The sequence below is a fragment of the Erythrolamprus reginae genome, chromosome Z, assembly GCF_031021105.1.
Source record: "Erythrolamprus reginae isolate rEryReg1 chromosome Z, rEryReg1.hap1, whole genome shotgun sequence".
Classification (NCBI taxonomy): Eukaryota; Metazoa; Chordata; class Lepidosauria; order Squamata; family Dipsadidae; genus Erythrolamprus; species Erythrolamprus reginae.
In genome coordinates this window covers 45,638,765-45,656,838 of record NC_091963.1, presented here as the reverse complement: position 1 = coordinate 45,656,838, position 18,074 = coordinate 45,638,765, and positions in this window count along the sequence as shown.

Here is an 18,074-nt window from a genome sequence, read left to right as displayed (position 1 = left end):
CCATTTATGAGCATCTCCCTAAAGAAGGGGGGAAACAACAGGAGGGGAGGTACAACCACAGAAGAACCCAAAATAAAACAGATTGAAGCTGCAAATAATGACCTAACTTATGAAAGTATATAAGAAGTGTTTGCCCAGCTGGTAGCAGGATATATTTAGGAAAATACTATTCTTTAGTGCCAATCATGGATGGGAAACAAAACTAGACAACATGTTCCATACTGCTTTATTTTCTTACATACTGTCAAGTGCATTAGGAATTAATGTAAATCTTGTATATTTTAATTCTTGGTGTATTTACATATTGTTTCATTCAATCAAAAATACATGTTTTGGAGTGTTTTCCCAATCTATGCTATTTAACATGCAACTTGTATAATTGCCAATTATTTTATCTTTTTTTAAAGCTACTCTTATCTTTCTTTTTTAATTATTATTATTATTATTATTATTATTATTATTATTATTATTATTATTATTTATTAGATTTGTACGCCGCCCCTCTCCGTAGACTCGGAGTGGCTCACCGCATACAATAAGACAATTGATAACAAATCTAATAAATTTAAAAAACATTTTTAAAAACCCCATTATTAAACCAGACATACACACAAACACACCATACATAAATTATATAGGCCCGGGAGGAGGGAGGAGGGAGGGGGAATGCCTCAATTCTCCCATGCCTGACGGCAGAGGTGAGTTTTAAGGAATTTACAGAAGGCAAGGAGGGTGGGGGCAGTTCTAATCTCCGGGGATAGCTGGTTCCAGAGAGTCGGGGCCGTCACAGAGAAGGCTCTTCCCCTGGGACCCGCCAGATGACATTGTTTAGTCAACGGGACCCAGAGAAGGCCAACTCTATGGGACCTAATCGCTCGCTGGGATTCGTGCAGCAGAAGGTGCATACGGTCTGTAAATTTTCCATACGGCTTTTCTTAATATTTTTTTAATTAAATGAAATTGATTCTAAAATGTGACAAGTATCCCAGTTGTATATTGTTTTATTTTTTTGCTGAGTAATATTGAGTATGTTTTTTCCCCAGACTGGCATATTTTTATCTGTGGTTGTCATCCATGCCATGGAAATATTTTCTTGGATGAATCAGGATAAAAAAAGGCATAAATGGTAGCTTTCTTCTAAATTCCTCATAAGTACACTTGCATGCATTGAAGCCCTGTGGAAGCTTTTGATCTGGGCCATAAAACATTAGTAGTAACAGGGTCACAGTTATTGCATCACTGACCATATATGTCATTCCATTAATTCTTATATCAAGGTTGATGCAGAAAGTTTTCAAATGAAAGGGCAAGTTGCCTTTTGGATAGCTTATAATGATAGCCCCAGGAAAAGTACTGGAGCAGTCACAGAAAAATTTGTGAATGGAAGTAAGGAAGATTTATTTCCCAGGTTGAAAAAAAGAAAAGATTATAGATTCTATCTGCAAAAATGGATGGACATTCTTAAATTTAAAGAACATTGTCTTGGTTTTTATGGAGTTAAATTTCAAATAAACTTGAGTTTAGATTTCCTTTAAGTCATATATAGAAAACACTTTTTTAAGGCTATCAAACAATCAGAGAGTTGAATTGCTTATCAGATTTGGTCTGCATAAATCTGGACAGCAATCAAATAAAAGCAATGATTATGACCAAGGAGTGAATATTTTTCTACTATGTTTTGGTTTTCTGATTGCCACATCTCTCTTCTCCTTTCATGGATTAACTCTAAAAATCCAGAGTTATATTTTGCTGTGAGAGAAGTGTGAGTAACCCTGTAAGGGCTAGAAATACTATATAGGTAGTTCTTTACTTGTTTAGTGGCCATTTGAAGTTACAACCATACTGGAAAAGTGACTTATGATTGTTTTTTGCATAACTGTTGCAGCATCCTCATGGTAAGGTGATCAAAATTTGGACGCTTGGTAACTGACTCATGTAGTATCCTAGGGTCACATGGTCATCTTTTGTGACCTTCTGACAAGCAAAGTCAATGAGGAAGGCAGATTCACTTCAGATCTGTGTTACTAATTTAACAACTGCATTGATTCACTTAACAACTACTGTTAGATATGGGGTGCAGCAAGAAGAGGCAGAACGCAAGAAAGTTTTCAGTACCTTTATTTCTAGTCGCGAACAGAAAAAACTGGCTGGCAAACTGCCAGGCTCTCTATTTCAAGAATCCCGGTTGGCTAGTCAGTTGGCACTGACAGCAATTTATTTTTCCTGCCACTCGATTAATAAATCAGCAGAAGGCATGCAAACGTATGCAACAGTTTTATCCTTAGATAAAACTTAACCAATCAGCATTGTATCTGAGTTACATAGTCACGCAAGTGCAATCTGACCTGCGCACTTCAGTTGTTCCTGTAGCAGAGGCCTAAGCAGTCAGGCCTGCTGCCACTCCTGGATTCTGCAATGAAATCTCCTACAACTCTCTGCAAGGTGAGGAAGTATGTGGCCTGGTTCCTTCTTTCTCCATCCCCAGATCGCTTTGTTGGGCTTCTACGTCTGCAGGTAAGTGTCTCCATTCTCTAATTGGACTTGAGAGAGCAGGGCATCTGAGTTGTCTTGGGTTAGGGCTGGTTCTCTGGTGTCAACCTCTTCTTGGGGTGGTTTGTATGCTCCGTGGGATGGAGGCCCACCTTCTTCTTGGCTCCAGCAGGGATTTGTTTGGAGCTCCAGATTTTCTGGTTGTCTCAATCTGGACTCTCCCAGTCTATTTTGGAGTTGATCAATCTGCCTTCTCCACACCTGGCCATCCTTGAGTTCTACTTGGTATAACTTTGGGCCCATGACATCTATCCCTGGATCTCATATCCAAGTAGGGTACCCTGCATATTTGTGGGCAAAGACTAAGTTTTCCTTTTTGAAGGACCTGATTTGCCAGGTTGAATCCAAGGTATCTTGGGGGTGATAATTTGGGTGCAGCTTGTCCACCTGGAACCTTAATTTCTGACCCATCAGCATTTCAGCTGAACTCCAGTTAGTGGTTGTACTGGGGATGATATGCTGGTCTAACAGGAATTTATCTATTTTCTCCTGCCAGTCCCCATTCGGGTTAGTGTCTCTTTGATCAGTCACATGATTCTTTCAGATTGACCATTACTCGCTGGATTGAACAGCATGACCAGAGCATGCCTAATCCCTTGCTTGGCCAGGAAGGATGACATGATTTTGGCTGTCACTTGAAGTCACTTGGATACCCGGACATCTTGTAGTCCATGGGTCATGAATATTTTCCTCAATACTCATATGGTTGGCTCTGCTGTTAGGATTGACATGGTGACTACATTTAACCACTTTGAATACACATCAACCACAATTAGAAATGTTTGTCCCCCGCCCATAGGCCCTACAAAATCAATATGAATTCTTTACTAGGGGCACTTGGGTACCTTTCACTCCTGGACAGGTGCTCTGGATGGAGCTAGCCATATTTTCTGTCATAGTGTGTGTTCTGCCTGGCTACTGCTAGCTACCCACGAGCCCAGAAATAAGTCAAACACATGACAGGAGAGCAATAAAATGAGAAAGTCTCTTTTACGTACAAAGGCTAAATGCCTGCTTGACTGTAAGACCAATATTGATTTATTAGTCCAGAAGGTCAGGGTTACTCACACAAAATCCCCCCAATATGTTTAGGCTTGTGCCAAAGCAGTGGTGATATATGAGTCCATAAAGTCAGAATTCCACAGCCTTTCCTGCTTGAGTGTCACAGAGTTCACAGAAATCCAAACCAAAACAACCATGCTGCTACAATGTTTCTTTCTTCCAAACACCAATGATAAACACCCAAGCCAAGCACTCCAACCCTCCCTTTTTTATCAGGGTTTCAGCAGCATCATTAACTCTTAACAGCTGTACTCTATCATTTATTTCTCTGCTTGCACAGCTGCTCTCGCCTTCCCAAGATCCTTCTGACACAAGGATTCAGGAGAGGGTTATTCATGACATCTTCCCCTTCTGAGTCTGAGGAACCTCTAGCTGGCTGAATCCATTCCCCTGTCTGTCTCTTCCTCCTCATTGCCTTCCTCTGCCTGTGATTCTGGTCTTCTGAAAACAGATGACTCCCACTGTTCTACATCAAAATCCCCAGCTACAGGAGCTGGCCTGAAGCCAACAACTACACCGTGCAGGTGGCCACCCATTCTGCAATGTCCCGGTCCAGGTTTGGCCACCATATATAACTGCTGGCCAGTGCTTTCATTTGCATCATTCCAGAGTGACCCACATGTAATATCTCTAGAATTTGCTTCCTTAGTTTTTGGGGTACAATGAATCTCCCCCCCCCCCTCATAGCAGGCACTTCTTTAATATCAACAGATCATCATTGTTGTTAGGGACCTTGGTTGTCCAGTTGGGTTCTCGGTGTTTGCAATGGATCCCGCTGGTTTTCCTGATGTCTGCAGTGGAATTAATTAATGATTTTGCTTCTTCAACTCCATCATTGAAAGTGACCCCCTCTTCAGACTAAAAGTTTTTTCTGGAGTATTAGGTTCCTCATGGCCAGAATTACTCTGACCCACATAATTTCAATCAAATTATTCAATCAAAACAAAGTTGAGAACTGCCTATATACCTTGAGATTTCTTGTGAGCGAGAGAAACTATCAATGGTACAATACTTCAACATTTTTACAACTTATTTTCATTAGTCTGTTTTTTATCTGTAGGAATAAATGTCTATTTTTAAACAATTTTTTTCAATGTAACATTTGAATAATTCACAATGCTTATTTTGTACTACTGATAAGCCTTTGATTATAGTACTGTACTTCAGAAATCTGGTGAATAACGCATCGTTACATTGAATCATAAAACTCTCCAATAAACCTATAGCTTCATAATCTACTGTAGTATATTCAACTCAATGATGCAGTTAGATAGTTTTACAGCTTTGATTTAATAGTCTGATTTTCCCCCTCTTCAATTTAAGACAGTGGTGCATTGTAAAAGGGAATAGGGACCGTTTTCTTTCAGAAAATAGTATCTTTTGAAAGATACAATAAATATTTGCAACTGTAAATATTTGTAACTGTAAATCCAACTGCTTCATAACTAATTTTTAAAAATGAGGGGAAGCCTTTGGGTCAGTTGCATGTGTTAAGACTCCAAATGTTTTTATAATAGAAAGACATTATCAGCTAAACTATTTTTAAAGACAACTGAAGATACCAAACATTCATGCATGTTTTCACTATTAGAAAAGCAGTGTTATGTTCACTAAAATATTTGGTCAGAAAGTCAACTAGTTTTCTTGATTTATCTACCAGTCACTTCTACAATGTAAGCCAGCATCCCTGTTAGTTTCCACAGTAACTCTTGAATCAAAATCTCTGATATTAGACTTCTTTTTTTTAATTATTAGATTCATAGATTCAGCATACTAGTGAGAAAAATGATGGCATAACAACATTCTTATTTTCACAGGTCACAAAATGCTCAAAAAGCAAATCTTAGAGCAGATAACAAGCTTCATCAGCAGATTTAATAGGAAAATAAAAACCCTTTCACATGGAAATATTCTAATAAAAACTTTTAATCCATTCCCTGAAACATTAGGGTTTGAAGATTTCTTTCATTTCCACCAGTATTTTGCTACACATTTTAAGTAACACGTTTTTGTTATATTTACATTATCAAATATAACTTTTAAAAAATCATGATGAACATGAATTACTTAAGTCCTTGCACTGTGACTGTTTATTGTATACTAAATGGGTATTAGTGATACTGTATGAGCAACTAGGAAAAGAAGGAAAAATGTAAATAATGTATGTGGAATGGGCCGTTATATAAGTCAAATAAATACATGAATGAATAAAAACTAGAAAGAAAGGATGCTAGAGTGGAAAATTGAAAGCTGCCAGGTACTGTAACATTTGTGCCAGATACAAATATGTAGCCTTGGATCACTTTATTCAATTAAAAAAATGAACAGTATAATGTTTTAACTCATTATTGGACTGGGTTGCCTTTAGTTTTAGAACTTGTTTGGAGAACAGATCATAGTTAAGCCATATTTATGCAGAAATATTTAAAATTCAAAAAGATTTATTGATTTTAGCTGGACTGTATATGGTTTAAAGTTGCATTCACAAATATAAAGATTACAATATTTTTGCTCTCTGTTTATACTCAGTACAGCTTATGACATATTTTCATTTTTGTTGTGAAAATTTACCATTGCGGATTTACCATTTTCATTGTGGAAGTTTACTATTGCAACTTTTAACTTCCAATCTTTCCCTAGAATGGAAGAAAAATAAGAGATTCTGGCAGGTCCAAGATTTATTCATATAATGAACCATAGTGTCATATGGCTGAAACTGCAAAGAATTTGTGAAGATATAGACTTAATGAAACAAATGTGCTACCACAAAAGAAATTTTATATTCCCCCAAAGCTATGGTCAAACAGGTTATAATCATCCCAAGCAAAGATTTGTTCATCAGGGTTCATTTATTGTAGCATTTTTAGGTGAACTGAATAGAATTAACATTTTCATATTTATATTTATATTCACACAGATAATATGAATCAGAAAAATATATTTAAAATACAAATCATATCCCATAATTCAAATGATTATAATTTAGAACTGTTTAAATACATGTACTGTATTTCATCTTACAAAAGTTCTGGAGAACTGAAAATGATCACATAAAAGCATGCTAATTTACATTTCCTAATCCAACTCATTAAAACTAAATGGGTAGGATAATAATATCAGAATACAAACCAGAAAACTATTATTCAGGAAGATTTTTTTTTTTAAAGTCATATTTACAATGATTCTGTGTGAAGCAGCTAAATATAAAGAAAGAGAGAACTTATTTGTACCCAGTTTTAAGAAATTATAAATATATTTGCGAGAGCAGTAATGGGCTTACCTATGTTTGCCCATGTTTCACCAACACTCCGCAGTCTGCATTGGTTGTTGATCAATTTCCGGTCACAATTCAAAGTGTTGGTTATGACCTTTAAAGCCCTTCATGGCACTGGACCAGAATATCTCCGAGACCGCCTTCTGCCGCACGAATCCCAGCGACCGATTAGGTCCCACAGAGTGGGCCTTCTCCGGGTCCCGTCAACTAAACAATGTCGGTTGGCGGGCCCCAGGGGAAGAGCCTTCTCTGTGGCGGCCCCGACTCTCTGGAACCAACTCCCCCCAGAGATTAGAACTGCCCCTACTCTCCTTGCCTTTCGTAAGCTCCTTAAAACCCACCTTTGTCGTCAGGCATGGGGGAACTGAGACATCATCCCCGGGCATATACAATTTATGCATGGTATGTTTGTGTGTATGTTTGCTTAGTAAATGGGGTTTTTTTTAATATTTTAAACTATAATTTAGATTTGTCATGAATTGTTGTATTGTGTTGTGAGCCGCCCCGAGTCTGCGGAGAGGGACGGCATACAAATCTAAAAAATAAATAAATAATAAATAAATAAATAAATAAATAAATAAAATAAAATAAAATAAAATAAAATAAAATAAAATAAAATAAAATAAAATAAAATAAAATAAAATAAAATAAAATAAAATAAAATAAAATAAAATAAAATAAAATAAAATAAAATAAAATAAAAAAAAATAAAAATAAATAAATAAATAAAATAAATAAAATAAATAAAATAAATAAAATAAATAAAATAAATAAAATAAATAAAATAAATAAAATAAATAAAATAAATAAAATAAATAAAATAAATAAAATAAATAAATAAATATTATTTCTACTCATTTTGGAAACATACAGTACTGGCATTGTACAGGGATACTGATTATTCTGTTGCACATATTTGAAATAGGGAACCCTTTCAGATTAGCACGTGTGTTTGTTTATTTCCTTTAATTCAGAAATGTACAACTTTTTCACATGGCTTTTGAGTGATGTTCAAGCTCTCCAAAAAGGTTGGCTAAGCAAAAAAATAAATTAAATGGCATAAAATCATATTTAATTAAAGTTATATTTATTAATTAAAGTGGTAAATATTATCGCTTCCAATATATTTAATATTTTTTTCTCTTCTGTCACATTAAAAATTAAAATTCACTGAGATTCACATTGAAGCCTAGAGCTCTCAGTTAAGCTGCTCTGCTGTAATATGGTAATAAGAGTTGGAAGTTAACTAAGAGGTCTTCTAGTCCAACCCCCTGATTAGGCAGGAAACCCTATACTACTACAGACACATAGTTATCCAATATCTTCTTAAAAACCTCCAATGTTGGAGCATTCACAAATTCTGGAGGCAAGCTGTTCCACTGATTAATTGTTCTAACTGTCAGGAAATTTTTCCTTAGTTCTAAGTTTCTTCTCTCCTTGTTTAGTTTCCATCCATTGCTTCTTGTTCTACCCTCAGATGCTTTGGAGAATAGTTTGACTCCCTCTTCTTTGTGGCATCCCCTGAGATATTGGAACACTGCTGTCATGTCTCCCTTGGTCCCTCTTTTCTTGCAACCGTTCTTCATATGTTTTAGCCTTTAGTCCCCTATTGTATAATTACAATTGGGTGGGAGGGGATTCCCTTTCCATTTAATTATATTTCAGAGAGATGGTACTACTATTTTTTCTATTTTATATCTTACATGAAAAGCTTTGCATACAAGGTGTGTGTTATAGCATGGCAGAACAGCAACCTTTATATGCAGAAAATGCTCTAGTTAAAAGACCAACAAATTTCATACAGCATTTTTTGTTTCAGTCATGGGTTCCTGAGACGAAAATATTGAGGACTGTTAAAAGAACAGTATAGAAACATAGAAGACTGACGGCAGGAAAAGTCCTCATGGTCCATCTAGTCTGCCCTTATACTATTTTCTGTATTTTATCTTAGGATGGATATACAGTGATACCTCGTCTTACAAACGCCTCGTCATACAAACTTTTCAAACCCGGGCTTTAAGATTTTTTTGCCTCTTCTTACAAACTATTTTCACCTTACAAACCCACTGCTGCCTCTGGGATGCCCCGCCTCCAGACTTCTGTTGCCAGAGAAGCACCCGTTTTTGTGCTGCTGGGATTCTCCTGAGGCTCCCCTCTATGGGAAACCCCACCTCCGGACTTCCGTGTTTTTGTGATGCTGCAGGGGAATCCCAGCAGGAGAATCCCAGCAGTGCAAAAACAGGTGCTTCGCTGGCAATGGAAGTCTGGAGGTGGGGTTTCCCATAGAGGGGAGCATCAGGGAATCCCAGCAGCGCAAAAATGGGTGCTTCGGCTGGCAAAAGGGGTAAATTTTGGGCTTGCACACATTAATCACTTTTCCATTGATTCCTATGGAAAACATTGTTTCGTCTTACAAACTTTTCACCTTAAGAACCTCGTCCCGGAACCAATTAAGTTTGTAAGACAAGGTATCACTGTATGTTTATCCCAGGCATGTTTAAATTCAGTTACTGTAGATTTATCTACCACATCTGCTGGAAGTTTGTTCCAAGAATCTACTACTCTTTCAGTAAAATAATATTTTCTCATGTTGCTTTTGATCTTTTCCCCAACTAACTTCAGATTGTGTCCCCTTGTTCTTGTGTTCACTTTCCTATTAAAAACACTTCCCTCCTGAACCTTATTTAACCCTTTAACATATTTAAATGTTTCGATCATGTCCCTCCTTTTCCTTCTGTCCTCCAGATTATACAGATTGAGTTCATTAAGTCTTTCCTGATACGTTTTATGCTTAAGACCTTCCACCATTCTTGTACCCCATCTTTGGACCCGTTCAATTTTGTCAATATCTTTTTGTAGGTGAGATCTCCAGAACTGAACACAATATTCCAAATGTGGTCTCACCAGCACTCTATATAGCGGGATCATAATCTCCCTCTTCCTGCTTGTTATACCTCTAGCTATGCAGCCAAGCATCCTACTTGCTTTCCCTACCACCTGACTGCACTGTTCACCCATTTTGAGACTGTCAGAAATCACTACCCCTAAATCCTTTTCTTCTGAAGTTTTTGCTAACACAGAACAATACTCAGATTGAGGATTCCTTTTCCCCAAGTGCATTATTTTACATTTGGAAACATTAAACTGCAGTTTCCATTGCTTTGACAATTTATCTAGTAAAGCTAAATCATTTACCATATTACAGATGTCTCCAAGAATATCAACCCTATTGCACACTTTAGAGTCATCGGCAAATAGGCAAACCTTCCCTACCAAACCTTCCCCTATGTCACTCACAAACATATTAAAAAGAATAGGACCCAGAACAGACCCTTGTGGCACACCGCTTGTAACCTGTCTCTGCTCAGAATACTCGCCATTAACAATAACTCTCTGATGTCTATGCTTCAGCCAGCTGCAAATCCATTGAACTATCCAGGGATTAAGTTCAATCTTCACTAATTTATCTATCAACTCTTTATGTGGAACCGTATCAAAGGCTTTGCTGAAGTCCAGATAGGCAATATCCACGGCACTACCTTCATCCAACACCTTTGTGACATAGTCAAAGAAATCAATGAAATCAAATTCTTTTAACAGTCCTCAATGTTTTCCTCTAAGGTCACAATTGATTTTCGTTTTCAGTTTTTCTAGGTAAGCAGGTAGTTGACTAAGCAGCTTCCAACGGGATGCAGGAAGAAAAAGAGGAGGCACAAAGAAACTTTCAGGACCTGCTCAGAGTTTGACATAGACAACACACTTCTACTGCATGCCGTGGTAGAAACTGAGACTTAGGAAGGATCCTCATCAGAATTCTTAGCTTGGATGGGGCATGGTTCAGTGGGGGGGGGGCATACTCACTGATTTATATATTAATCTTTGTACAGTACTTGGGCCCATTAAGAGTCGCCTTCATCCATGGAGCTCAATCCCCAAGCCAGAAGCGGCGGCTGCAGACACAACGGCAGACTCGGGAAGCTTCTAGCGGTATTGGCAGTAATGCCGCTGCCACTTTCCTCAGAAAAAAAGTAGGTGGGGTCTGCAGCATGCCTCTTCTGTTGGTGTAGGTAGAATGGGCTAAACTCATCATAGTGAGACAGTTCCTCAGAATACCTGGATTAATGTTGTGAGGGACTTTAAAGATAATAACCATAACCTTGAATTGGACCTAGAAGTAATAAAATCAGTGCAACTCATGGAACAGCACTATAACATAAGTCACCCCAGGGACCCAAAAGCTGCCCACATGACTGCAATAATCCAAATGTGAGATGATCAAGGCTCGAGTGACTGAGCATAGGGACTCCACATCGAGGAAAGGGTTACCTGCCAGTCCAGTAGAAACCCCAAGCTGCACACTGAGTCACAACCCCATCTAGTACTATATAGTATTATAGTCCTGGAACCTGGGTCTCCATGCACCCAAACCCATTCAACCTTACCACCATTTTATTTGGAGATTACTCTTTACTGCGACATTTAATCCATATTGTACCAAGCAAAGGCTCAGATATTTGAGGAAACTGAAGTCCACCCTGATCCTCAACCAGTGTAGGTCCCATCCTGAGATAATTAATGTAACTTCTTCATATTGGACTTATTAAAAATAACCTAATGCAGAGGCAAAATCTAAATTTAAAGAAAAGACTTTCTTAGGTTAAATGAATAGTCTTTGTAGGGACGTCTACATAGGATTTATTTATTTACTTACTTACTTACTTACTTACTTACTTACTTACTTACTTACTTACTTACTTACTTACTTATTTATTAGATTTGTATGCCGCCCCTTTCCGCAGACTATTAGTTCATCATATAAAATCATATTGACATCAGTCACACATAAATTAATTGTAACTAATTAGTCCTATTGACTTCTAGGGAATTCTAGCATAATTTGGATTAAAACTACTACAGATTTTAATTTTAAAAAATGCTGGATTTTTTAATCCATTAAATTAAATAAGAAATTCAGTGTATCATTTCCTTTTTTTCTGATGCTATTTTCTGAGAAAAATAATCAAACATTTTCTAGACTAACATTCTGTAAAATTAAAAAAAGAAGAAGAAAACAAATCGTAGTCAAAATAGAGAGAGAGAGAAAGAGTGGGGAGGGAGGCAGACAGGGAGGGAGGCAGACAAGCATAAATCAATCTGCATTTCCTTTTCCTTCTAAGGTTAACCAAGAATTCTATGGACTCATCCAGATTAAATCATCCCATGTTACAGAATTGAATTGATGAATGAACTACATGTATGTTTCACCAGCCACTACTAAAACATAAAAGCAACATTGACACCAATTCATATCAGATATGGATTACTGGTTCAAAACCTGGCCCAGATCCCAAAAAGCTCATCAGGCAGCTTTGGCAAGAAGATTTGACATAGTGGCCTGACACCTGCAGCATGGTGATAGGCCAATTAAGATACAACTTCACACAGTGATGAGGAGAGTGAATGTAAATGATCAAAAGAGATTTGGAAGTTCTCCCATCATTCACCTAAGCATGGCTTAAGCAAAGGTTCCTTTGAATGCTGTTTTAGTGATGGACTTACACAATACATCTTAAGGAACATTTATACTGTGCTCACAGTGCATTCAACTGTGGCCACTTCAAAGGTTTAGCCAAGTATTTTATGGCCATGGTAAAGGGTTCTTATTGATTTAAATTACAAGCCTGGCTCCCGTCAGCTTCACTTGAGGGCAAAAATGCAATAAAATATCCCACAGCATATGGACAAGGCATATCACATTGGAAAATCTAAAGAGGTTCTTTTCATTCAAGCCCCTCTAAGGCATTTCTGGTTTGGTTTGTTTTCTTAAGGGCCTAATATCTCAGAGAAAAGTTTATTCTCCATAACTTTAGGACATCAAAGGAAGTATAACATTAGATCAGTGTAACATGGCCAAGTCTCTACTCCTCACCTACCCCTGCTAAATACATTTTTGGGGAGGGTTTTTTTCCTGATATTCTGGATATATCTGCATATCTGACAGATCAAATGTGTGGAAAAAAAGAGAAATGGATTGGTTGGTAGTTTGCAACAGGGAATTAGTTATTATCACTCTAAGCTCTTCAAGACCAAACAAAAATGTTTTATATATTAGGCTCTCAGAAAGAAGCTTGCTGTCAATATAAAACATTATTTATTGTTTTCTCAGTATTTTATTTATTATTTATTATTTAGATTTGTATGCCACCCCTCTCCACAGACTCGGGGCGGCTCACAACAAGACACAACACTTCATAACAAATCCAAATAACTTTAAAATATTTTAAAAAGAACCCAATTTTTCTAACAAACACACACACAAACATACCATGCATAAATTGTACATGCCCGGGGGAGGTGTTTCAGTTCCCCCATGCCTGACGACAAAGGTGGGTTTTAAGGAGTTTACGGAAGGCAGGGAGAGTAGGGGCAGTTCTAATCTCTGGGGGGAGTTGGTTCCAGAGAGTCGGGGCTGCCACAGAGAAGGCTCTTCCCCTGGGGCCCGCCAACCGACATTGTTTAGTTGATGGGACCTGGAGAGGGCCACTCTGTGGGACCTAATCGGTCGCTGGGATTCTTGCAGCAGAAGGCGGTCTCGGAGATATCCTGGTCCAGTGCCATGAAGGGCTTTAAAGGTCATAACCAACACTTTGAATTGTGACCGGAAATTGATCGGCAGCCAATGCAGACTGCGGAGTGACGGTGAAACATGGGCATACCTAGGTAAGCCCATGACCGCTCTCGCAGCTGCCTTCTGCACGATCTGAAGTTTCCGAACACTTTTCAAAGGTAGCCCCATGTAGAGAGCATTACAGTAGTCGAACCTCGAGGTGATGAGGGCATGAGTGACTGTGAGCAATGAGTCCCGGTCCAGATAGGGCCGCAACTGGTGCACCAGGCGAACCTGGGCAAACACCCCCCTCGCCACAGCTGAAAGATGGTTCTCTAATGTGAGCTGTGGATCGAGGAATATAGCTGCACTACAATAATAAAATTACTAAGGAAGATTTTGTACTGATGGATATAAGGCACCAGCATGCCTACCGTCCCTGTCCTAATGTTTCCCTCTTAGTAATATTAGCATGTATGTGTCTAGAGCTTCATAAGCAGGTTCTTTATAATAATTTACCTACTTAAGATCCCAGCTGGAGATAACCTCTGGGCACATACCGAAAGCTACAAATGACTATTATGTATCTGACATTTGAAATAACATGTTTCTGGAGGGCTGGCATTACAAGAGCCATTTCACTTCAAAATGTTATTCCTAATGTAATTTTTTTAAATTCATAAGCGGCACTTGCTCAAATTCAGCATAGCACTGAAGTCACTCTAAAGACAAGGGGTCAAATTCATTTCATTTCTTTTATGTTTTCTTCTCTCTGCGAGATGAAATAAATGATTAAGCCTAGAACACTTGGCAGTTCAGTGAATGTGCTCGCTAGTACCATTACAAGATCGATTTTCTCAATCCGGGAATCTTTCTAGGGTGCACATTGCTTAGCTGACATCTGTCGTGGTTGTCATGGCAGCAGCCTCTCCAGCATAGTGAGAGGTCAGGGCTGACAGGGGAGGCCTCGCTAGTTTTACCCTAGTCACTTCAAGGTTAACAGCCAATGGACCAAAGAAATAGGCAATTATAGTACAGTCAATTCCAGTTAAGGAAATATCTGAGAAGTAAATATATCTGATAAGTGAATGAAAATGAAACAGCCAGTACTGTTTATGTAGATCTGCATTTTTGTTAGAATTCCCAGGTTTGGGCTTAATTGTTTCTAAATGCAATTTCAATATTAAAGTTTTTCCCCCCAAATAATAATAACAACCATTGCTTCTAGGATCTCCACACAACTGAATCTCTCAGCCAGGAAAAGGAACTTTTCACCTTTCACATCAAAAGAAATCTCAGAAATTCATATTTGTTTCATGGGGTCTAATCCCTGATCCCAGTTCTTCTGGACCCTCTAGAGCAGTGTTTTTCAACCAGTGTGCCGTGGCACACTAGTGTGCCGCGAGACAGTCAGGTGTGCCGCGAAGAAGGAAGCTCAGGTTCCGGTCTCGCAACTTTTTGCTGTGAGAGAGAGAGAGAAAGAGAAAGAAAGCAAGAGAGAGAGAAAGAGAGTGAGAGAGAAAGCGAGAGAAAGAAAGAAAGAGAGAGAGAGAGAGGAGAGGAAGAGAGAGAGAGAGAGAGAAATGAGCAAAAAGGGGAGGAGAAATGAGAAAATGATTGAGACAGAGAATGAGAGGAAAGAGAGAAACAAAAGAGAGAGAGAAGTGACTCTTGATTTAAAGCATATGATAAAAAGCACCCAAAGAATAAGAGAAAAAAACCCCAGCCCTCACCTGTTTTTGGAAATGGTTCAAGAGTGTGTGTACACACACACACACACAAGGGTGGGGAGGAGACAGGGATGGAAAAAGGGAGGAGAGTGTCTTAGGGTGTCATTTTGGTTGCTGGTGTGCCCCAGGATTTTGTAAATGTAAAAAATGTGCCGCGGCTCAAAAAAGGTTGAAAATCACTGCTCTAGAGCAAGCACATGAAAATCTGACGTCATACTATTAAACAAACTAACAAGCAAATCCCAAAATAGAGATAAGACAGGAAATTCCAGCCCACCCTCCTCTGGTGATGTCTTTGCATCATCACTTTGCTGACCATAGCCTTCAAAGAATAGAATTAAAAAAACTGTACACAGTTATTTAGAAGTTCTCCACTCTATGATAGGTTTTCATGCTTTCGATACCATTGACCATGGTATCCTTCTGCGCCAGCTGGAGGAGTTGGGAATGGGAGGCACCATTTTACAATGGTTTTCCTCCTACTTCTCTGGTCAGTCTCAGTCAGTGTTAGCGGGGGGTCAAAGGTTGACTCCTAGATTGTGGGGTTCCTCAGGGGTCGGTCCTCTCCCCCCTGCTGTTTAATATCTACATGAAACCACTGGATGAGATCATCCAAATGCACGGGGTGTGTTATCATCAGTATGTTGATTATACTCAACTATACATCTCCACCCCATGTTTACTCAGTGAAGCAGTGGATGTAATGTGCCGGTGTCTAGAGGCTGTTAGGGTCTGGATGGGTGTTAACATGCTCAGACTCAACCCAACCAAGATGTAGTGGTTGTGGGTTCTGCCTCCCACTTCCATCTGTCTGTCCATTACTCTGGGGGGGATTTTTGACCCCCTCAGAGAGGGTCCACAATTTGGGCATCTTCCTTGATCCACAGCTGACATTGGACTATCATCTTTCGGCTTGGCAAGGAGGGCATTTGCCCAGGTTTGCCTGGTGCACAAGTTGTGGCCCTATTTGGACAGGGAGTCTCTACTCACAATCGCTCATGCCCTAATCACCTCAATATTTCTACTGCAATGCTCACTACATGGGGCTACTTTTGAAGAGTGTTCAGAAACTGCAAATCGTGCAAACTGCAGCTGCACGAGTGGTCATGGGCCTTCCCAGACATGTCCATGTTACTCCAACACTCCATGGACTGCATTGGTTTCCAATTGGTTTTTGGACACAATTCAAAGTGTTGGTAATGACCTATAAAGCCCTATATGGCATTGGGCCAGATTACTTGCAGAACCGCCTTCTGCCGCTTGAGTCTCAGCAACTGGTTAGGCCCCACAGAATCGGCCTTCTCCAGATCCCATCAACCAGACAATGTCACTTGGCAGGGCCTGGGAGAAGAGCCTTATCTTTGGGGGTCCCATCCCTCTGGAATCAGCTCCCCCCAGAGATTCACACTGTCCCCACCCTCCTCACCTTCCGCAAGAGTCTTAAGACTCATTCAAAGACAATTAGATCTTAGCCCCCTGGCCGATTAATATTATGTATGGGGGATATCTGAATGGGTCTGAGTGTTTTTTAGCATAATTGTGGATTTTAGATTAGTTTATCTAGTTTTAATTAATTGGATTTAGCCACTGTGTTTTATTGTTTCATTTTATATGTTGTAAGCCACTCCGAATCAAACAAACAACAAAAAACAAACAATCAGATAACAAAGAAGCCTCATTACTAGTTATTAAATAATACTGCTATTATTATTTTGATTCAATAATAATAAACTCCAAAACAAACCAATTATAAGTAAGTATACAAATTGTAACTTTTATAGAAAATTAGATCAAAGTTCATGTAAAGTGATTTTATCTAAATTCTAAACTATATAGCACTGGGTTTGAAATAAGAATCTGTTGGATGCAAATCATGTTCTCTTCCTTGTAATGTAAACATATGTCATTCAGTTTTATGAATGAAATTAATACAGGTTGATTGGTGAGTGAACACCAGAACAGACTATGTAGACTGATGCAGTAAAAAAAGAAGAAGCAAATTTTGAGTATGATCTACTCAGTACAGATATTTATAAAGTACAGTAACATGGGTTAGTGTAACTGATAAGAAACATTTTATGTTATTATGGTTATGTAAAACCTCCATATGCATTTCATTTATTGTTTTCATAACTTAGAAAGTGAATGAATAATACTGATCAGCCAGGGTTGATTTTCTCAATTGGAGTGCTGGACCCACATAATGTTGTAGCCCAAAAAATACTTTGAGATTTTGAACTGTAATAGGCCATGTGATAACTATCTTTCATATTTTGTGAGAAATCATCCATTAATGCATTTTAGTTGATAATCACAACATAGGAAAATGTATCTATATAATTATTTGCATTATTTTCTAAAGAGCCAATACTTATAAAAAGAGAAATAAATAAATATTTTTTTTAAAAAAAATCCTACTTAAATAGTTAAACAATAAAAACATCATAAATTTTAATATTTAAAATAAAATGATTAGGCTTAATTTTACCTAACAAAATGGACTACAAGACAGGCACTAATGATAACATTGGAGTACCTGCTATGAATTGAAAATGGGAGTGTCAGATTCACCATCTTCAGCTTGGCACCTCACTGGTGTTCTGCCATCAATGAACTGAGGAAGGGAGGGAAAAACAAATGGGAAATAAAAATGTATACCTGGATCATGCAAAATTGGGAGTGGGGAATGACAGATGAGGAAGAACAGAGCATTTTGGAATCTGGTCTGTACTGGCATCTTCAATGCTGTAATAATTAATAATAATAATAATAATTTATTAGATTTGTATGCCGCCCCTCTCTGAAGACTCGGGGCGGCTCACAACAATGATAAAAACAATATTATAGTGGC